Raw genomic sequence first — 23,279 nt, forward strand, 5'->3', positions numbered from 1 at the left:
TCTGCTGTTATAATATATGCCTGACTCAAAAACTGAAATTGGTAAATTTATGAAAACTACACTTCTTATAAAATATTATGCAATCATATTAAAATATATAGGTTTATAAAAATAATTTGAAACAGACGTTCTTTAAAATATTTAAGTTAACAGGAATTTATATGTGTGTATAATACTTAGCAAAACAAGACAGTCAACTAACATATTGATAGCACGTTTACATCATGGCTCATGGAAACACACACATTCAATTCACACATCGACATGAACATAAGCACAAATTTATGCACTGAATTGAAAATACTACAAATGTAATTCTGATATCAACTCTCCTATCTACAACTTTCTTAGATGCTGTTGAAAACCTCTAATAATTTCTGAGGGCCAAGATTTAAGTTGCAGATTTGATAGACATAAACTTCAATTTTCCTTATATAACACCACAGGTTCATGGTAGTATTGATATAATGTGTATTAATATATTAATGTGTATTAATAATGCTGTGTTAATATAATATTTAAAATATAATATAAAAAAACAGCATTCTTCTGCTCCACATTCTTTGAGTAAGATAGTCTGTTTTAATTAGGGACCATTCCCTATAAACTCATTAGTCTGTGCATGTGAAAATGGTTTAATGTCCATTTCAATACAACTCTGCCTATTGGCTCCACGGAAGTGTTTTCCTTTCATTTTATTTCACAAATGTTTGAAGACTACTTTACCAAGTGTTTCCTTTTCAGTCAGTTGAGTAAGAAGATTTTATAAAATCTTTACAGAAAATACTTTTCTTCACAACCATTGGAAAATATATATTATAAATGAATTATAACAACCTGCAGATATGTAAAAACATTTTAGACCTCTTTTGCCTTTAAAAATTTACACTGTCAGGGCGTGGAAGTGGCAGGTGTCTTCCTTTGTCTGGGGGCAGAGGTCCTGGCATAGGGTTTCCTCTGGGTTTGGGATTCCTCAGAGTGAAGGAAGAGTCCAGATCAGGGCTGGCCTGCTGAGACATGGAAGCCAGAGTCCTCTGGTGACTGAGAACCTCAACAATGAAATCCTGTTCTTTGCTCCCACTGTTCTAGGTGGAGTCCACCTGTGGCACCAGGTGTCCCTGCTCTGCTTCTCTGCAGGTAGGAGGCCAGAGCAAGGGTTGGGAAAGTATTTAGGGGCTAACCTGTCTCAGGTGACTTCTTTCCAAAGGTGTCTCTGTGGTAGGGAGCCAGGTGAATACACTAAAGTTTCCTTCTCTGGGTGCATCACCGAGAAGAGGTAGCCCCAGCCTGGAGACTGTAGGACTGGCTTCCCAGGTGAGCTGGAGATGTGGGCAGCATGTGAACAATGCTCTCCACAAGCATGGTTTGGGAGCATCAGAGAACTGCTCACAATAGCTTCCAGTCAATACCTACATCTGAGTTGGAAACTTCAACAGTAATCAATATTCTGTGGAAATTTTCCACTTACAGAAAGGTCAAATAAACAACCAAACAGAATCTAGGCTATGTCTGCCCTGTTCAACCTTTCAAATTTTCCTTCTAACAGTAGCAAAATAGTCCTGATACTTTTAGAAATCATTTTGTACCAGAAAGATGCATATGTCAAATTAAAGAGAGATATTATTTGACTAGAAAATAATCGTATAGGTCATTTTAGAGTTCAGATCCACTCATCTTTCACTGAAGGGGTCTTTCAAAGAATAAGTCCTCCTTCACCATACAGAAAAGATGGACTAAGAAAACAGAAACTGACCATGATACTGGATTATGATGATAACTGCACAGCTGTATAAATGAAATAATTGAACTGTACATATAAAATGGGTGAATTTTATGGCATGTAAAATTATGCCCCATAAAGATCTTCATAACAGCAACAACAGCAACAAAACTTACACAGTCAAAGTTTTGGAATTATGTATTCATACATAAAGCAACTGGACAATTTTAAGACCAGAAATTATAACCTATAATTTTAAAATAAAAGGTACTTGAATATTTACCAAACACATGTTAATAAACTGAAAGCCTTTTGAACTATTATAAATGAAAACACTGATTAAAATATAAACAAGATTGATAAACTGGGCATTAATGTCCATGTTAAAACCCCATGGTACCCATGTGAAGTACCTAGCCAAATAGTAGTACTTCTAGAGTCAACTCATGAAAATGATCAGTGATCATGAGTATAAATATTTCAGGTATGTTAATTCTATTTAAGTTTGCTTTATTATTGTTTATCTTATTTTATATGCACTATAATATTACTTTTGCAGTGAAAACTAATTAATATATATCCACAGAGTGATTAAAATGTTGTTATGAAGAAAAAATTCAGAAAAATGTGCAAAAGACACTATTGTGGTAATAACACTATGCCTATAAATACATAATCAAAAAATGGTAAATTCATGAAATCAAAATTCAAGTTAGAGAGAATATTTCAACAAAATCAAGTGTAGTAATTTGGAGAGAGGGAAAAAAAAAAAGAAACTTCTGAAGTTTTTAATTCTAATTTTACAGTTACAGAAATCAAGTAAGTCCATCTGGCCCTCATGTACAATTCCCGGAAGCATGGACAAGTCAGGACCTGTGCTCCAGTCCCAAATTTCAGACAAAGAGAAGACATATTATGAACTCAAATTTTCATCCACTTGTATATAAACCACTTAGGAACATACAGCTCCTCCTCTGTTGTTGTACAGTTGCTCAGTTGTGTCTGACTCTTTGTGAACCCACTGACTGCAGCGCACCAGGTTTCCCTGCCCATCACCATCTCCCAGAGCCTGCTCAAACTTGTCCATTTAGTTAGTGATGCCATCTAACCATCTCAATCTCTGTCATCCCTTTCTCCTCCTGACTTCAGTCTTTCTCAGTATCAGGGTCTTTTCCAATAAGTTGGGTCTTCACATCAGGTGGCAAAAAAACTGGAGCTTCAGCCTCAGCAACAATCCTTCCAGTGAATAGTCAGAGTAGATTTCCTTTAGGATTGCAGTCCAAGGGACTCTCAGGAGTCTTGTCCAACACTATAGTTCAAAAGCATCAATTTTTCAGTGCTCAGCTTTCTTTATTGTCCAACTCTCACATCTCTACATGACTACTGGAAAAACCATAGCTTTTACTATGCAGACCTTTGTTGGCAAAGTAATGTCTCTGGTTTTAATATGCTGTCTAGGTTCATTATAACTTTTCTTCCAAGGAGTAAGTGTCTTCTAATTTTCTGGCTGCAGTCACCATCTGAAGTGATTTAGAACCCAAGAAAATAAAGCCTGTCACTGTTTCTACTGGTTTTCCATCTACTTGCCATGAAGTGATGACCCTGGATGCCATGATTTTAGTTTTTTGAATGCTGAGTTTAAGCCAGCTTTTTCACTCTCCTCTTTCACATTCATCAAGAGTCTCTTTAGTTCTTCACTTTCTGCAATAAGGGTAGTGTGATCTCCAAATCTGAGGTTGTCGCTATTTCAACACCCCCTTTATATAAATGTATTTATTTGCCCCTAAATTTCTGAAATTATGTATGCTAATGAAAAATAAATCAAACCTCCTTTACTAATATTCTTAATTAATTGCAATGTTTTGACTGAGAAGGCATATTTCTCATATGGATTATTTGTAACATTTAACAAAACATGATATATTAATCCTGGCTTGGGAAAAATTTACAATAGAATGGAATAAATTTACATAATAAACTATTAATGAGGATTTATCCAATTATATTTATATATTTACTTGACTATTTTGTAAAGAAACCAAGTTAGACAGTTTTTGCTATTATTTTTATTTTGTTTATTGTTATTTCATTGTGTTATTTAGACAGTCCTTTTGTTATTTTTCAGATATATGGGATGATAATAACACAACTGGGGGGATGAATCATACTATCATAATTTTCTTACACTTTATATTACATAATGTAACGTTACTTAAAGGAAGAATATGTGTGTGTGTTTTTGTTCTCAGTTGTGTCCAACTCTTTGTGACCTCATGGACTGTAGCCCACCAGGCCAGGCTCCTCCATCCATAGAATTCTCCAGCAAGAATATTGGAGTGGGTTGCCATTTCCTTCTCCAGAGGGTGTTCCTGCATCAGGGATCAAACCCATCTCTCCTACATTGGCAGTCAGATTCTTTACCACTGAGCCATCTGGGGAGCCCCATCAACTAACTTTACTTAATGACATTTACAGAAGCTACAACCAATGACAGCAGAAGCCATATAAATACATTTAAGTACCTGTGAAACAATCACAGGTAGACTATATACTGATGTATATAGTATAGACTATATACTAAATGTAGACTATCTACTGATCCACTAAACAAATATCAAACATTTAAAATAATTGATATTACAGAGGGTACAGTATCTGACCATAATAAAATGGAGCTGAAAACAACAAGGGAAAAATATTTTTAACATAAAATAGTTTAAAAATGAAACACTTGTATGGATCAAAAAGCCCAAAAGTTGTGGAAGCTAATAAAGTCATTCTTTAGAGAAAAATACATATACATATGAAGGGGGAAAATATAAAATTAGTGAGTTAAGCTTTCAATTTTACAAACCAGAAAAACAATCCGAAAATTTAAATGCAAAACAAGGACAAAGAAAATAACGCAAATGAAAGTAAGAATAAATAAAATTGAAAATAGAAAAACAGAGAAAATTAAAAATCAAAATTTGAAAAGATCAATAAATTGATAAACTTTCAGAGAGAAAGAGAGACATAGAGTTCTGGTGTGGGGATGGGGTAGATGAGGTTAGAGGCTGGAGAGAGGGGAAAAGAAAAGAAAGAGAATGATATACAGAGAGAAGAATACAAATTACCAGTATCCAGAATGAAAGGGATATCACTACAGACCCCAGCAGTGTCAGACGGGAAAGTAAGGGAATACCTCAAACAACATTGCATACACATAATTTATTTGTCTTTATTCACTGTCTCTGAATCAAAGGCTAATTATTGATTTTACCCCCCCCCCCCACCACCACCACTAACACACAGACATACAGAGATTTTGTGTATTTTCCTTTCTTGAGGAGTGTCTTTTCAAAATTCTGGTAAATGACCAGTGCTACATATAATCTGAAGCAACAATGGAGTGAGTCTTGACATAGTTTGTTAGGATATACTGAATAGCAACCATGTTAGGATGGCAGTAAAGATGTGGCTTTGAGAATATGAGTAACCACCAAGAAAGTCTAAAGATCTGTTCACAAATATGTAATTTAGGAGCAGAAAGTAAGAAAGACAGGGAAAGGACATATGACACTAGAGCCCATAATTACTTATAAGACAGACATTTGCTTGATTTGAATATTTATATGAGACATGAATAAAGAACAGAAATCTCATGTGGGTGATGATATAAGTAATTTAAGTAAATGGTCTGGCTATATTGGCAGGATTATAAGGGACAGTTAAACGGTTTTTGAGATATGCAAATATGGTAGGAAAAATAATGGCTCCAATCACAGGAATCTATGAATATTTAAGAGTACATGGCAAAAGGGAATTTAGGTTGTTGATATGATTAAGATTGCTAATCAGCTGACTAAAATAGAGGTTAGGGTGATCTAGGTAGGCTGATTGTAATTATAAGTATCTTTAAAGTAAAAGAGGAAAGTGGGAGAGTCAGAATTAAAGAAGTGAAGATGGAAGCAATGTTATAGTGATACAATGTTAGACTGATCAGGTCTTCTGACTTTGAAAAGGAGGGAGAAGCCAAGAGTCTAGGAATGTAGGTGGTCTCTTGAAGCTAAAAAAGAAAATAAATGATATCCCAAAGCTTTCTAAAGGAAACACAACTCAGTTGATCCCTTGATCTTAGAACAGAAAGTGAGTTTTGGACTTCAGATCTACAGAATCATAATTGAGGAGTCTGGCACTGGCAAAAGCATGATTTTTTAGGACCGACTACAGGCAACTACAAAAGTTTTATTAGTCAGGCCTCGGAGAAGGCAATGGCACCCCACTCCAGTACTCTTGCCTGGAAAATCCCATGGATGGAGGAGCCTGGAAGGCTGCAGTCCATGGGGTCGCTGAGGGCCAGACAGGACTGAGCGACTTCACTTTCACTTTTCACTTTCATGCATTGGAGAAGGAAATGGCAATCCACTTCAGTGTTCTTGCCTGGAGAATCCCAGGGACGGTGGAGCCTGGTGGGCTGCCGTCTATGGGGTCACACAGAGTCAGACATGACTGAAGCGACTTAGCAGCAGCAGCAGCAGCATAGGAAAAGCTGCCCTTTCGCCCACACTCCACCAAAGCAGGCTTTGTGTATAGCCAGTGCTTTGTAATCTCTGAAGGGAGTTGCAGTAAAGGACTCAGACCCTTTTATATGCTCTTTATATATTTGCATTCCTAGTTTAATTGCCTTCATCTCTAGGTCTCTTTGAGACCTTGTGCAGAGGTCCTCTTCAGGCATGTCTACCAAGGTCTTCTAAAGTAGGGGAGGTGGGAGAAATCTCGAATTTTTTTTTCCCCATCCAAACTTGGTACCTAGTACTTTTCTACTTCTAGATTCTCCCCACCCCAGAGTCCATATAACTGCTGTACCCTTTTGTTCAGGGCTATATCAGTGAGATAACCCTCACATCTGCACTGATTATTCTAACACTCGACTGGGACAAAATTCCATAGAGGAAACGGGACAGGAGTTTTCTCCAGTTTTAGCCTCTTGTTTATACCAGGATAATAAGATATTAAAGCTTTAATTCTCATTTTCGGCTCATTGTTTTAATCAGCTACTCCAACACCTAGCAGTTTAATTCTCAATTCCAGCTCAGTTGAGTTCTTGATACTAAGTAATATATCTATGTTGTTTTAATGCACTCAGGTTGTGATAATTTGTTACAGTGGCAGTAGAAAACTGATACAACAACTAAGACTTTATAAATATTCAATTAGAAACTGTATCATTTAAGTACATGTAACTTGCTTTTACTAAGAGAAACATTTTAAATAATCCCAAATAAATACTCTTGATCAGGTACCATGTTTTTCCCAGTAACAGAAATCTTGAAGCACAGCTTAAACAAGAAAGTTTAGGGTGGACAAGTTCCTCGTTGGCAGCATGAATAACTATGTGAAATTTCTCTCCAGTAACATAAACATAATAAGGAAAAGTACTTAAGAAGAGCTATTTAAAGTGTATAGAGATTATCCTAAGGAATTACAGCAAATGAAAGAAAAAGCAGCTAAACATACCAAATCATGGAGGAAAAAAATGAGAGTCTGTGGCATTAGTTCCATGACCCTTTCTCACTGTACCATTTCAGTGACAGAAACTCAACTCTGGGCAGAGGTGTCCAAGAAAATGGACTCCCCCCATCCACCTTCCATCCCCAACCAAAGCTTATTGTTTCTCCTGGAAGGACAGGTCACAACCAGCAGCCTCACATTGCAAAAGCTCTCTTCCAGGCAAGAGTATGACCAAAAGATTCTTTCTTCCCAATCACAAGGCAGAACAGCAGAGAATGGTGTATCCTGAATCGGCCCTTGCCAAGGCTGAAAGGCTGATGTAAGGCAGAGGTCCCATGCTGGGAAAGGGCTACCTGTGAAAACCAGAGCTTAAATATCGCTGCAGGATTCTTGACAAGTGAAACTGGTGTGTCAAACTGAGAGAGAACCAGGGAAAGAGACAACTAAGAAGAGCCCTCCTGGGGTCTAAACTTTTTGAAGTGTTGAAAGACAAAGACAAAAGAAACCTTGAAAGCAGGAACAGAAATGCCCTCATTATATGTATACAAGAACCCTGATGAAATTAACTGGATTTATCATCAGGAGCAATGAAGTCTAAAAGGTTGTAGGATGATATATTCAAAGTGCTTAAAGAAATCCTATCAGTCTAGAGTCTTCTCGCCAGGAAAAAAATATTAATACCTTTCAAAACTGAAGGCAAAGTAAAGACATTTTCAAACAAACTAATACTCAGAGAATTTATTTATTGCACATGGCTTTACAGGAAATATTAAAAGACGTTCTTTGGGCTGAAAGCAGGTGACTTAGTAATTGGAATACACACACACACATGCACATAGAGGCCCTTGAAATGTAATCACATAATGTAAAAAGGTATGATTTTATAGTTCTTCTCCTTTCTTTTTTAACTGATTTATTAAAAAGTTGAATTTAAAAACAAGAATATAATTTTACTGTAGGACCTGTAACACATAGAAAAAAATATATTTGAAAATAATAGCAGAAACATAGTGACTGGGAACAAAACCACTGGAGGAAGGTAAGGAAACAACACTAGGCAGTAACTCAAATTCACAGGAACAAATGAACAGAAACAGAACTGGTAAACAAGGAGGTTAATATAACAAATTCCGTCTATAGATGTGACTTTTTAAAATTTCTACTAGACATAAAATTATATAAAGTAATATTTTCAAAATGCATTTCTGGCTTACAACTTATAAAAATGCACTATAGAACTAACACCCAAAAAAGATGTCCTTTTCATTATAGGGGACTGGAATGCAAAAGTAGGAAGTCAAGAAACACCTGGAGTAACAGGCAAATTTGGCCTTGGAATACAGAATGAAGCAGGGCAAACACTAATAGAGTTTTGCCAAGAAAATGCAATGGTCATAGCAAACACCCTCTTCTAACAATACAAGAGAAGACTCTATACATGGACATCACCAGATGGTCAACACTAAAATCAGACTGATTATATTTTTTGCAGCCAAAGATGGAGAAGCTCTATACAGTCAGCAAAAACAAGACCCCTGGAGCTGACTGTGGCTCAGACCAGGAACTCCTTATTGCCAAATTCAGACTGAAATTGAAGAAAGCAGGCACAACCACTAGACCATTCAGGTATGACCTAAATCAAATCCCCTATGATTATACAGTGGAAGTGAGAAATAGATTTAAGGGCCTAGATCTGATAGATAGAGTCCCTGATGAACTATGGAATGAGGTTCGTGATATTGTACAGGAGACAGGGATCAAGACCATCCCCATGGAAAAGAAATGCAAAAAAGCACAATGGCTGTCTGGGGAGGCCTTACAAATAGCTGTGAAAAGAAGAGAAGTGAAAAGCAAAGGAGAAAAGGAAAGATATAAACATCTGAATGCAGAGTTCCAAAGAATAGCAGGGAAAGAGAAGCCTTCTTCAGTGATCAATGCAAAGAAATAGAGGAAAACAACAGAATGGGAAAGACTAGGGATCTCTTCAAGAAAATCAGAGATACCAAAGGAACATTTCATGTAAAGATGGGCTTGATAAAGGACAAAAATGGTATGGACCTAACAGAAGTAGAAGATATTAAGAAGAGATGGCAAGAATATACAGAACTGTACAAAAAAGATCTTCACGACCCAGATAATCACGATGGTGTGATCACTGACCTAGAGCCAGACATCCTGGAATGTGAAGTCAAGTGGGCCTTAGAAAGCATCACTACGAACAAAGCTAGTGGAGGTGATGGAATTCCAGTTGAACTATTCCAAATCCTGAAAGATGATGCTGTGAAAGTGCTGCACTCAATATGCCAGCAAATTTGGAAAACTCAGCAGTGGCCACAGGACTGGAAAAGGTCAGTTTTCATTCCAATCCCAAAGAAAGGCAATGTCAAAGAATGTTCAAACTACCGCACAATTGCACTCATCTCACACGCTAGTAAAGTAACGCTCAAAATTCTCCAAGCCAGGCTTCAGCCATACGTGAACCGTGAACTTCCTGATGTTGAAGCTGGTTTTAGAAAAGGCAGAGGAACCAGAGATCAAATTGCCAACATCCGCTGGATCATGGATAAAGCAAGAGAGTTCCAGAAAACCATGTATTTCTGCTTTATTGACTATGCCAAAAAGCCTTTGACTGTGTGGATCACAATAAACTGTGGAAAATTCTGAAAGAGATGGGAATACCAGACCACCTGACCTGCCTCTTGAGAAATTTGTATGCAGGTCAGAAAGCAACAGTTAGAACTGGACATGGAACAACAGACTGGTTCCAAATAGGCAAAGGAGTTTGTCAAGGCTGTATATTGTCACCCTGCTTATTTAACTTCTATGCAGAGTACATCATGAGAAACGCTGGACTGGAAGAAACACAAGCTGGAATGAAGATTGCTGGGAGAAATATCAATAACCTCAGATATGCAGATGACACCACCCTTATGGCAGAAAGTGAAGAGGAATTAAAAAGCCTCTTGATGAAGGTGAAAGTGGAGAGTGAAAAAGTTGGCTTAAAGCTCAACATTCAGAAAACGAAGATCATGGCATCCGGTCCCATCACTTCATGGGAAATAGAGGCGGAAACAGTGGAAACAGTGTCAGACTTTATTTTTCTGGGCTCCAAAATCACTACAGATGGTGACTGCAGCCATGAAATTAAAAGATGCTTACTCCTTGGAAGGAAAGTTATGACCAATCTAGATAGCATATTCAAAAGCGAGACATTACTTTGCCACCAAATTTCGTCTTGTCAAGGCTATGGTTTTTCCTGTAGTCATGTATGGATGTGAGAGTTGGACTGTGAGAAGGCTGAGTGCTGAAGAATTGATGCTTTTGAACTGTAGTGTTGGAGAAGACTCTTGAGAGTCCCTTGGACTGCAAGGAGATCCAAACAGTCCATTCTGAAGGAGACCAGCCCTGGGTGTTGTTTGGAAGGAATGATGCTAAAGCTGAAACTCAAGTACTTTGGCCACCTCATGCGAAGAGTTGACTCATTGGAAAAGACTGATGCTGGGAGAGATTGGGGGCAAGAGGAGAAGGGGACGACAGAGGATGAGACGGCTGGATGGCATCACTGACTCGATTGACCTGAGTTTGAGTGAAGTCCAGGAGTTGGTGATGGACAGGGAGGCCTGGCGTGCTGTGATTCATGGGGTCAAAAGTGTCGGACACGACTGAGTGACTGATCTGATCTGATCTGATGTATATTATTAACAGCACAAAGGGTGGGCAGGGGTAATAAAACTGTATGTGAGAAATGCTTTTATGTTCACTGGAATTAAGCTCTTTTAAATCTAAAGTAGATTCAGATAAGTTCAAATGTATATGGTTAAAAAAAAATGTATATGGAGCTGCAGTACAACCATGAGGGAAACAAGATTAACATAGCTAAAAATCTTTAGAGGAATTAAAAATATATATATTAGAAAATACTCATATAAAGCAAAAGAGAACATCAGAGTAAAAGAAAAAAAGAGATAAGACAGAAAGAGACAAACCGTAAAATGGCAAAGGTAGATCCAACCATATAAATAATATCCTTAAATGTGTATTGATTAATATTATCCATTTAAAAGACAGAGGTTGTCCTCCTATACAAAAAAAAAAAAAAAAAAGATCCTACTATATTGTCTATCACAGACATGCTAGATTCAACACACTATTAATAATAGTTTGAAAAATTTTAAAAATGGAAAGTATGTCATGTAAACAGTAACCTTAAGAAAGCTGGAATGGTTATACTGTTATCAAAGTAGATTTAAAACAAGAACATTCTTAGAGATAAAGAGGATCATTAAAAATGGCAACAGAGACAATCAATCAAAAAGTTATACGAATTACAAAAATATATATACATAAAAACAAAGCCCCTGTGTATACAAAATAAAAATTAAGGCAAGTACATGATATAGCAGACTTGAGGAAGACAATACAGCAATGATAATTTCAATGTCTAATTTTCAACAGTTGATTGGACAACTAGGCAGAGAATCAATAAAGAAATAAAATACCTTAACAACACCATAAACTATAACTATAAACTAGACCAGACATAAGTAAAATATTCCACCATAAAATAGCAGAACAGAGATTATTCTCAAGGACACATGGGACACAATCCAGAACAGCTGAAATCCTAGACCATAAAACTAATTTCAATTAATTTAAAAGGCACAGAACAATACAATGCCTATTTTCACACCATAATAGAATAAAATTAGAAATGAGTAATAGAACAAAATTAAAAATCAAAACCATGTGATGATTATATAACATTATATTCCTAAAGAGCCAATGGGTCGGTCAATGAACAAATCTCAAGAAAAATTCTGAAAACTTTTTGAGATGAAAAACAAACACTGAAACTTGTGGTATGAAATTAAATCAGAGCTTAGAGGAAATTTATAGCTGTATAAATGCATATGTTAAAGAGAAGGTCTCATATCAAACACCTCATTATAGATGCCCTGTAAATTGATCTACTGGAATGATTTATGAAATGTGAAATAATGTGAATTAGATATGAAATGTAAGGACGCTACTATAAGCCCATTATTATCAACAATATATGACGTTATCTATTTGATACATTAATTTTAAATGATTAAGGCAAAGTTTTCACCCTTTTTCTAGATATAGTTTACTCTATTACTAGAAATTGTTAAAATAAGTTAAATTTCAATATATAATTTAGTTTATATAAATTTCTCTTCAACAGCACTTATCTGAAACATCAAAGCAAAAATTATTTCCCACCTGTCATTTTAAATCGTGAAAGAAGTTGCACTCTATAAATACACATCTCCGCAAACTCCCAGTTCCTTTTTCAAGAAGCCGAGAACAGAAACAAATCTGAAAGAGATAGATTTGTTTGTTCGTTCACAATCTGGGGAGTTGTGGTGAAATTCCAAACTGGCCCCCCCTTCTGAGGAGGGCGAGGAGAGGACGAAGAGAGGGACAGACCACCTCAGCCTGGTAGGTGGTGGATTTACGTTTAAATAAGCAAGGCGACTTACTGGGGAGGTTCATCTTTGACGGCCAAAAGTGAGTATGCAGACTTCTGCTCTCGCCAACCAGAAGCTTAGAACTTTTTATAAAGCATTCTTAATGCGGTTCCATCACCCTTCAGTCCTCAAGTCACTAGCGCATAGCTCTGCGGCACAGGCTGCGCCCTCGGCAGAACTGCGGCTGCGCACTGGGAGCAGTGGGCGGGGCCTAGATTCCGAGGCCCAGGAGGCGGGGATGGTGCCTTGGCGAGCCTGCTAGTCCGAGCCCTGGGGATTCGTCCCGTCCTGCTCTCCGTTCAGTCAGCCGTTATGTCCTTTCCGTGACCTCCTCCAGCAGGGTTTTAGGTAAGTAAATACTGTTTGTCTTGGTCCATCCTTCTTTGTTTATAAGTAATACTTTTTTTTGAAATTCTTTGGAAAAGGAACTAAAGAAAGAGGCCGTTTTCTCAGAGATGAAATAAGATACTACGTTTTTGTAGGAATTTTTCAAGAGACCACTGAACCATAAAAGACGTATTTTCAAACTTGAAAATTGCACCGTGTTTCAAAAACATGTAAGTGGCTGCTTAAATATTTTAGTAGCAAATACACTCTGAAAATACATATTCAGGTTAATGATCATTAGGAATGTGGCTTTCTTTTTATAAAAAGGCCGTTCTTTACTTGGTATGATTTTTGTTGTTCAGTCGCGTCATGTCTGGCTCTCTGTGACCCAGGGACTGCAGTATGCCAGGCTCCTCCGTCCTCCACTGCCTCCTGGAGTTTGCTCAAGTGTTTGTTCACTGAGTTGGTGAAGCTCACTAACCATTCCCAGGTGTCTCAGTGGTTAAAGAACCGGCCTGTAGGAGACTCAGGCAGACATGGGTTCAATCCCTGGGTAGGAAGATCCCCTGAAGGAGGCCATGGCAACCCACTCAAGTATTCTTGACTGGAGAATTCCCATGGACAGAGGATCCTGGCAGGCAACAGTCCATAGGGTTGTGTAGAGTCCTACACAACTGAACCGAGTTAACAATCATGCAGAGACCAAAATGTGTTTTGCATTATCTTTTCTTAAGGTTATTTGATCCAATACCATTTTTTTTTAATGACTAACCATTTCTGACTGAGCAACTGAAAAATGAAATGTGAAAAAATGTGAAAAATCTCCTGTGATTTTTCTTTATATCTTTGTAAAAAATAATTGATGTATATAGGTGTGTATATATTCTTGAGCAACTTGATTGCATCTCTGTACTCATATCAGAATCACACCCTCATAATTAATATTGTATGATTGTAACTTTCAAAATCTGGTAGAATAAATCCTCCAACTTGGAATTATTTTTCAAGATTGTCTAGGCTATTCTAAGCAATTTTATTCAAATATAAATTTTAAGATCATGTTGCAAAATTTCACAACCATAAGACTGTTAAAGCTCCTTGGGATTGTATTTTTTTTTTTTTTTGTATTACATCTGTTTTTATTTATGCTGAAATTTTTATTTTAATTGCAGGCTAATTACTTTACAATATTGTGGTGGTTTTTGCCATACGTTCACATGAATCAGCCATGCTGTACATGTGATCCACATCCTGACCCTGCCTCCCACCTCCCTCCTCAGCCCATCCCTCAGGGTCATCCCAATGCCCCAGCCCTGAGCACGCTGCCTTTATTGAATCAATATAACATGAGGAGAATTCACATCCTAAGTTATTTGCTAATTAAGAAATATGAGCTGAGTTTGTCTTTTAAATTTCTGTCAGCAACATGATCTGACCATATTAGACTCTTCTTTGATAATTGGTATATTTAGGCTATTTTAAAAGAAATTTTAGATTACATTTTTAATTTCATATGTCAGTATATTGAAATATAGTTGATTTGTATGTATTGACTTTATATCTAGCAATTTAATTGACTTATTACTAATAGTGCATTTTATAGGTACTTTTAAAGTTTTCATGTATTCATGTCAATTGCACAAGAGATTTATGTCTTTTAAATCTTTAATCTGTGTTATTACATTAGTTAGGAAGTCCCTCATAATAATGAACCAAAGAGTGAACAAAAATGCATCTTTATCTTTTGTCTTAAGGACAAGTTTGATAGTTAGTTATAAGATGCCAATAGGGTATTTGTAGATATTTTTTGTAACTTTGGAAAGATTTGCTTCTGATTCTAGATTACTTCCCTGATAATTCTAGGGTTTCCCTGATAGCCCAGTTTGTAAGGAATCCTCCTGCAATGCAGAAGATTCTGGTTTGATTCCTGGGTTGGGAAGATCCACTGCTACCCACTCCAGTATTCTTGGGCTTCCCTTGTGGCTCTCCTGATAAAGAATCCACCTGCAATGCTAGAGACCTGAGTTTGATCCCTCGGTTTGGAAGATCCCTAGAGAAGGGAACATTTATCCCTTCCAGTATTCTGGCCTGGAGTATTCAATGCATTGTGTAGTCCATGGGGTCACAAAGAGTCGGATGCAAAAAGCAACTTTGACTTTCATTGTTTCACTGTATTACTGGGAATTTTATCATAAGGCATATTGAAGTATACTATTTTTCTTTTATTCTGTTAATGCAGTGATTTTAGCAATTCATAATACAAATTTGCATTCTTAAAATACAATAGAATATCCCATGGATGGAGGAGACTAGTAGGCTGGAGTCCATGGGGTCGCTAGAGTCGGACATGACTGAGCGACTTCACTTTCACTTTTCACTTTCATATATTGGAGAAGGAAATGACAACACACTCCAGTGTTCTTGCCTGGAGAATCCCAGGGACGGGGGAGCCTGGTGGGCTGCCGTCTATGGGGTCGCACAGAGTCGGACACAACTGAAGTGACTTAGCAGCAGCAACAGAAATAGTCCTTTTTTTTTTTTTCCAGTTTATTTTATTTTTAAACTTTACAAATTGTATTAGTTTTGCCAAATATCAAAATGAATCCGCCACAGATATACATGTGTTCCCCATCCTGAAACCTCCTCCCTCCTCCCTCCCCATACCATCCCTCTGGGTCGTCCCAGTGCACTAGCCCCAAGCATCCAGTATCGTGCATCAAACCTGGACTGACAACTCCTTTCATACATGATATTATATGTGTTTCAATGCCATTCTCCCAAATCTTCCCACCCTCTCCCTCTGCAACAGAGTCCATAAGACTGTTCTATACATCAGTGTCTCTTTTTCGGTCTCGAACACAGGGTTATTGTTACCATCTTTCTAAATTCCATATATATGCGTTAGTATACTGTATTGGTGTTTTTCTTTCTGGCTTACTTCACACTGTATAATAGGCTGCAGTTTCATCCACCTCATTAGAACGGATTCAAATGTATTCTTTTTAATGGCTGAGTAATACTCCATTGTGTATATGTACCACCACTTTCTTATCCATTCATCTGCTGATGGACATCTAGGTTGCTTCCATGTCCTGGCTATTATAAACAGTGCTGCGATGAACATTGGGGTACACGTGTCTCTTTCCCTTCTGGTTTCCTCAGTGTGTATGCCCAGCAGTGGGATTGCTGGATCATAAGGCAGTTCTATTTCCAGTTTTTTGAGGAATCTCCACACTGTTCTCCATAGTGGCTGTACTAGTTTGCATTCCCACCAACAGTGTAAGAGGGTTCCCTTTTCTCCACACCCTCTCCAGCATTTATTGCTTGTAGACTTATGGATCACAGCCATTCTGACTGGTGTGAAATGGTACCTCATAGTGGTTTTGATTTGCATTTCTCTGATAATGAGTGATGTTGAGCATCTTTTCATGTGTTTGTTAGCCATCTGTATGTCTTTCTTTGGAGAAATGTCTATTTAGTTCTTTGGCCCATTTTTTGATTGGGTCATTTATTTTTCTGGAATTGAGCTGTAGGAGTTGCTTGTATATTTTTGAGATTAGTTGTTTGTCAGTTGCTTCATTTGCTATTATTTTCTCCCATTCTGAAGGCTGACTTTTCACCTTGCTAATAGTTTCCTTTGATGTGCAGAAGCTTTTAAGTTTAATTAGGTCCCATTTGTTTATTTTTGCTTTCATTTCCAATATTCTGGGAGGTGGGTCATAGAGGATCCTGCTGTGATGTATGTCGGAGAGTATTTTGCCTATGTTCTCCTCTAGGAGTTTTATAGTTTCTGGTCTTATGTTTAGATCTTTAATCCATTTTGAGTTTATTTGTGTATATGGTGTTAGAAAGTGTTCTAGTTTCATTCTTTTACAACTGGTTGACCAGTTTTCCCAGCACCACTTGTTAAAGAAATTGTCTTTAATCCACTGTATATTCTTGCCTCCTTTGTCAAAGATAATGTCTCCATAGGTACTTGGATTTATCTCTGGGCTTTCTATTTTGTTCCATTGATCTATATTTCTGCCTTTGTGCCAGTACCATACTGTCTTGATGACTGTGGCTTTGTAGTAGAGCCTGAAGTCAGGCCGGTTGATTCCTCCAGTTCCATTCTTCTTTCTCAAGATAGCTTTGGCTATTCGAGGTTTTTTGTATTTCCATACAAATTGTGAAATTATTTGTTCTAGCTCTGTGAAGAATACTGTTGGTAGCTTGATAGGGATTGCATTGAATCTATAAATTGCTTTGGGTAGTATACTCATTTTCAGTATATTGATTCTTCCAATCCATGAACATGGTATATTTCTCCATCTATTAGTGTCCTCTTTGATTTCTTTCACCAGTGTTTTATAGTTTTCTATGTATAGGTCTTTAGTTTCTCTAGGTAGATATATTCCTAAGTATTTTATTCTTTCCGTTGCAATGGTGAATGGAATTGTTTCCTTAATTTCTCTTTCTGTTTTCTCATTATTAGTGTATCGGAATGCAAGGGATTTCTGTGTGTTGATTTTATATCCTGCAACTTACTATAATCATTGATTAGTTCTAGTAATTTTCTGGTGGAGTCTTTAGGGTTTTCTATGTAGAGGATCATGTCATCTGCAAATAGTGAGAGTTTTACTTCTTCTTTTCCAATTTGGATTTCTTTTATTTCTTTTTCTGCTCTGATTGCTGTGGCCAAAACTTCCAAAACTATGTTGAATAGTAATGGTGAAAGTGGGCACCCTTGTCTTGTTCCTGACTTTAGAGGAAATGCTTTCAGTTTTTCACCATTGAGGATAATGTTTGCTGTGGGTTTGTCATATATAGTTTTTATTATGTTGAGGTATGTTCCTTCTATTCCTGCTTTCTGGAGAGTTTTTATCATAAATGGATGTTGAATTTTGTTAAAGGCTTTCTCTGCATCTATTGAGATAATCATATGGTTTTTATTTTTCAATTTGTTAATGTGGTGTATTACATTGATTGATTTGTGGATATTGAAGAATCCTTGCATCCCTGGGATAAAGCCCACCTGGTCATGGTGTATGATCTTTTTAATGTGTTGTTGGATTCTGATTGCTAGAATTTTGTTAAGGATTTTTGTATCTATGTTCATCAGTGATATTGGCCTGTAGTTTTCTTTTTTTGTGGGATCTTTATCAGGTTTTGGTATTAGGGTGATGGTGGCCTCATAGAATGAGTTTAGAAGTTTACCTTCCTTTGCAATTTTCTGGAAGAGTTTGAGCAGGATAGGTGTTAGCTCTTCTCTAAATTTTTGGTAGATTTCAGCTGTGAAGCCATCTGGACCTGGGCTTTTGTTCCCTGGAAGATTTTTGATTACAGTTTCAATTTCCGTGCTTGTGATGGGTCTGTTAAGATTTTCTATTTCTTCCTGGTCCAGGTTTGGAAAGTTGTACTTTTCTAAGAATTTGTCCATTTCTTCCACGTTGTCCATTTTATTGGCACGTAATTGTTGATAGTATTCTCTTATGATCCTTTGTATTTCTGTGTTGTCTGTTGTGATCTCTCCATTTTCATTTCTAATTTTATTGATTTGATTTTTCTCCCTTTGTTTCTTGATGAGTCTGGCTAATGGTTTGTCAATTTTATTTATCCTTTCAAAGAACCAGCTTTTGTCTTTGTTGATTTTTGCTATGGTCTCTTTTGTTTCTTTTGCATTTATTTCTGCCCTAATTTTTAAGATTTCTTTCCTTCTACTAACCCTGGGGTTCTTCATTTCTTCCTTTTCTAGTTGCTTTAGGTGTAGAGTTAGGTTGTTTATTTGACTTTTTTCTTGTTTCTTGAGGTATGCCTGTATTGCTATGAACTTTCCCCTTAGGACTGCTTTTACAGTGACCCAAAGGTTTTGGGTTGTTGTGTTTTCATCTTCATTCGTTTCTATGCCAATTTTGATTTCTTTATTGATTTCTTCTGTGATTTGTTGGTTATTCAGCAGCGTGTTGTTCAGCCTCCATATGTTGGAATTTTTAATAGCTTTTCTCCTGTAATTGAGATCTAATCTTACTGCATTGTGGTCAGAAAAGATGCTTGGAATGACTTCTATTTTTTTGAATTTATCAAGGCTAGATTTATGGCCCAGGATGTAATCTATCCTGAAGAAGGTTCCATGTGCGCCTGAGAAAAAGGTGAAATTCATTGTTTTGGGATGAAATGTCCTATAGATATCAATTAGGTCTAACTGGCCTATTGTATCATTTAAAGTTTGTGTTTCCTTGTTAATTTTCTGTTTAGTTGATCTATCCATAGGTGTGAGTGGGGTATTAAAGTCTCCCACTATTATTGTGTTATTGTTAATTTCTCCTTTCATACTTGTTAGCATTTGTCTTACATACTGTGGTGCTCCTGTGTCGGGTGCATATATATTTATAATTGTTATATCTTCTTCTTGGATTGATCCTTTGATCATTATGTAGTGACCATCTTTGTCTCTTTTCACAGCCTTTGTTTTAAAGTCTATTTTATCTGATATGAGAATTGCTACTCCTGCTTTCTTTTGGTCCCTATTTGCATGGAAAATCTTTTTCCAGCCCTTCACTTTCAGTCTGTATGTGTCCCCTGTTTTGAGGTGGGTCTCTTGTAGACAACATATGTAGGGGTCTTGTTTTTGTATCCATTCAGCCAGTCTTTGTCTTTTGGTTGGGGCATTCAACCCATTTATGTTTAAGGTAATTACTGATAAGTATGATCCCGTTGCCATTTACTTTACTGTTTTGGGTTCAAATTTATACACCATTTTTGTGTTTCCTGTCTAGAGAATATCCTTTAGTATTTGTTGGAGAGCTGGTTTGGTAGTGCATAATTCTCTCAGCTTTTGCTTGTCTGAAAAGCTTTTGATTTCTCCTTCATACTTGAATGAGATCCTTGCTGGGTACAATAATCTGGGCTGTAGCTTATTTTCTTTCATCATTTTAAGTATGTCTTGCCATTCCCTCCTGGCTTGAAGAGTTTCTATTGAAAGATCAGCTGTTATCCTTATGGGAATTCCCTTGTGTGTTATTTGTTGTTTTTCCCTTGCTGCTTTTAATACTTGTTCTTTGTGTTTTATCTTTGTTAATTTGATTAATATGTGTCTTGGGGTGTTTGCCTTGGGTTTATCCTGTTTGGGACTCTCTGGGTTTCTTGGACTTGGGTGATTATTTCCTTCCCCATTTTAGGGAAGTTTTCAACTATTATCTCCTCAAGTATTTTCTCATGGTGTTTCTTTTTGTCTTCTTCTTCTGGGACCCCTATGATTCGAATGTTGTAGCGTTTAATATTGTCTTGGAGGTCTCTGAGATTGTCCTTATTTCTTTTAATTTGTTTTTCTTTTATCCTCTCTGATTCATTTATTTCTGCCATTCTATCTTGTAATTCACTAATCCTATCTTCTGCCTCTGTTATTCTACTATTTGTTGCCTCCAGAGTGTTTTCAATTTCATTTATTGCATTATTCATTATATATTGACTCTTTTTTTTATTTCTTCTAGGTCCTTATTAAACCTTTCTTGCATCTTCTCAATCCTTGTCTCTAGGCTATTTATCTGTGATTCCATTTTGATTTCAAGATTTTGGATCAATTTCACTATCATTATTCGGAATTCTTTATCAGGTAGATTCCCTATCTCTTCCTTTTTTGTTTGGTTTGCTGGGCATTTATCCTGTTCCTTTATCTGCTGGATATTCCTCTGTCTCTTTATCTTGTTTAAATTGCTGATTTTGGGGTGTCCTTTCTGTATTCTGGCAGTTTGTGGAGTTCTCTTTATTGTGGCATTTCCTCGCTGTGTGTGGGTTTGTACAGGTGGCTTGTCAAGGTTTCCTGGTTAGGGAAGCTTGTGTTGGTGTTCTGGTGGGTGGAGCTGTATTTCTTCTCTCTGGAGTGCAATCAAGTGTCCAGTAATGAGTTTGAGATGTCTATGTTTTTGGGGTTTCTTTGGGCAGCCTGTATCTTGAAGCTCAGGTTTGTGTTCCTTTGTTGCTGGAGAATTTGCTTCATATGTCTTGCCCTGGAACTTGTTGGCCCTTGTGTGGTGCTTGGTTTCAGTGTCGGTATGAAGGCGTTTGATGAGCTCCTGTCAATTAATCTTCCTTGGAGTCAGGAGTTCCCTGGAGTCAGGGTTTGGATTTAAGCCTCCTGCTTCCAGTTATTGGTCTTATTTTTACAGTAGTTTCAAAACTTCTCCTTCTATACAGCACCATTGATAAAACATCTACGTTAAAGATGAAAAGTTTCTCTACCGTGAGGGTCACCCAGGGAGGTTCACAGCATTACATGGAGAGGAGAAGAGGGAGGAGGGAGTTAGAGGTGACCCGAATGAGATGAGGTGGAATCAATAGTGGAGAGAGTGAGCTAGCCAATAATCACTTCCTTATGTGCACTCCACAACTGGACTGCTCAGAGATGTTCACGGAGTTATACAGAGAAGAGAAGACGGAGGAAGGAGACAGAGGTGGCCAGAAGGATAAAAGGTGGGAATGAAAAGGAGGGAGACAGATCCAGCCAGTAATCAGTTCCCTAAGTGTTCCCCACCATCTGGAACACACAGAAATTCACAAATTTGGGTAGAGTAGAGAGGGGTTAGGGAAGAGACACAGGCGACCTGGTGGAGAAAAAGGAGAGTCCAAAGGGAGAGAGAGCAGTTAAGCCAGTAATCTCGTTCCCTAGTGAAAAATGGGTACTGAAGATTGGGTTCTTAAAGGTACAAAATTGGTAACAAACACATAAAAGCAAAAATTAAAAATCTAGAGTAGAGTTTGGAATTTTAAAACTACGATGTTAAAGAAAAGAAGAAGGAAAAGAAAGAGAGAAAAAACGAACAAACAAAAACAAACAAGGTTGTGAAAATTATAAAGAAAATATAGGTACAAAATAGATAACTAATACCAAAAAGCAAAAGTTAAAAATCTAGAGTAGAGTTTGGAATTTCAGATATACAATATTATATAAAAGAAGAAGAGAAAGAAAAAAAAAAAAAAAAAGTCACAGAAATTATAAAAAAACTATAGGTACAAAATTGATAACAAATACCAAAAAGCCAAAATTAAAAATCTAGAGTAGAGTTTGGAATTTCAAAAATACAATGTTAAAGAAAAGAAGAAGGAAAAAAAAAAAAAACCAAGGTAAAAAAATTATAAAAAATATATATATGAAGTTTGCTGAAGAAAAAAAAATAGGGTCTTTTTTTTTTTTTTTGCAAAGTAATAGGTTATAAAATTGAAAATTAAAGGAATAAAAGAGGGCTTAAAATTTTTTTAAAAAAATAAAAAAAGAAAGAAAGATCGTAAAAATAGTAAAAATATATCGAGGACTTTCTCTCGTTTTGTTGTGAGTATTGCGGGTTCAGCTCATTTTTGGCTAGTTCCTTGGTCCGACTTTTATTTCTCAAGATCTATAGGCCCCTTCCTATGTAGTCGGTAGTAACCACAGGGTTTTAATCTATTGCCTGTAGCTTCCAAGGCGGTTCCCTCTGTTATAGCTTCTTCTGTTTGCTGGACACTTCAGTGTCTGGTTTCTGCCCTGACACAAAGGGTACGGTGGAGGACACTTTTTTTTTTTTTTCTTTTTAGGCTCACTTGTTCAGTCACGCTGTGGGGAGGGAGGGAGGGATGCTGCAAACAAGTAACACTGGCGTGTGCTCACAGTGCCTCAGCCACACTGGGTCTGCCCCCGCTCACGGCGCATGTAGCCTCCCTGCCCACACTGCTCAGGCTCTAGGTTGTTCTGCCGGGAACCATCTGAGGCCGGCCCTGGGCTCCCTGCACCTCCCAGGTCCAAGCCGCTCAGGTTCAGGCACTCGGGTAGTCTTCAGAGGTGCAGACTCGGTTGGGCCTGCGTTTTGTGCCCTTCCCAGGTCCGAGCAGCTCAGGTGATGAGGTGTTTAGCGAGCGCGATTGCTGCGACTTATTGCCTCCCCTCCGTTCAGTTATCTAGGTGTACAACCAGCGCACCTTTTCAGGGAGATGTTGACCGTCCAGACCCCCCAAGAAGTTTTAGTTAGCAAAGAAGCCTGCTTACAGTTTTACAGATAATGTCTCTCTGGGGCTGTGATTGCCCCCTTCCGGCTCTGGCTGCCTGTCACTGGAGGGGGAAGGTCTACAGCCGGCTACCTCTGTTCAGTCCTTTGTTCCGTGCGCAGGCCTGGCGGTGTCTTAGGTTAGGGCTGGCTTTTCACCTGGTAGATATCCCACAGTCTGGTTTGCTAGCCAAGATTATTTCGCTCAGATAGCGTTCAGGGTTTTCAGGCCAGGTCCTTACTATAAGCGATGCA

General features: G+C 37.5%; 1 long non-coding RNA gene across 1 annotated transcript in view; it reads left to right on the top strand.

Moving 5' to 3' along the window:
• The first annotated feature begins 12,948 nt into the window (after positions 1-12,948).
• The window catches only part of LOC139183581 (uncharacterized), a 276,662-nt gene continuing 266,331 nt past the window's right edge, over positions 12,949-23,279 (top strand). The window contains exon 1 of the long non-coding RNA XR_011567058.1: positions 12,949-13,053. This is a non-coding gene — a long non-coding RNA (uncharacterized lncRNA). The remainder of the gene's footprint in view (positions 13,054-23,279) is intronic.

The sequence above is a fragment of the Bos indicus genome, chromosome 6, assembly GCF_029378745.1.
Source record: "Bos indicus isolate NIAB-ARS_2022 breed Sahiwal x Tharparkar chromosome 6, NIAB-ARS_B.indTharparkar_mat_pri_1.0, whole genome shotgun sequence".
Classification (NCBI taxonomy): domain Eukaryota; kingdom Metazoa; phylum Chordata; class Mammalia; order Artiodactyla; family Bovidae; genus Bos; species Bos indicus.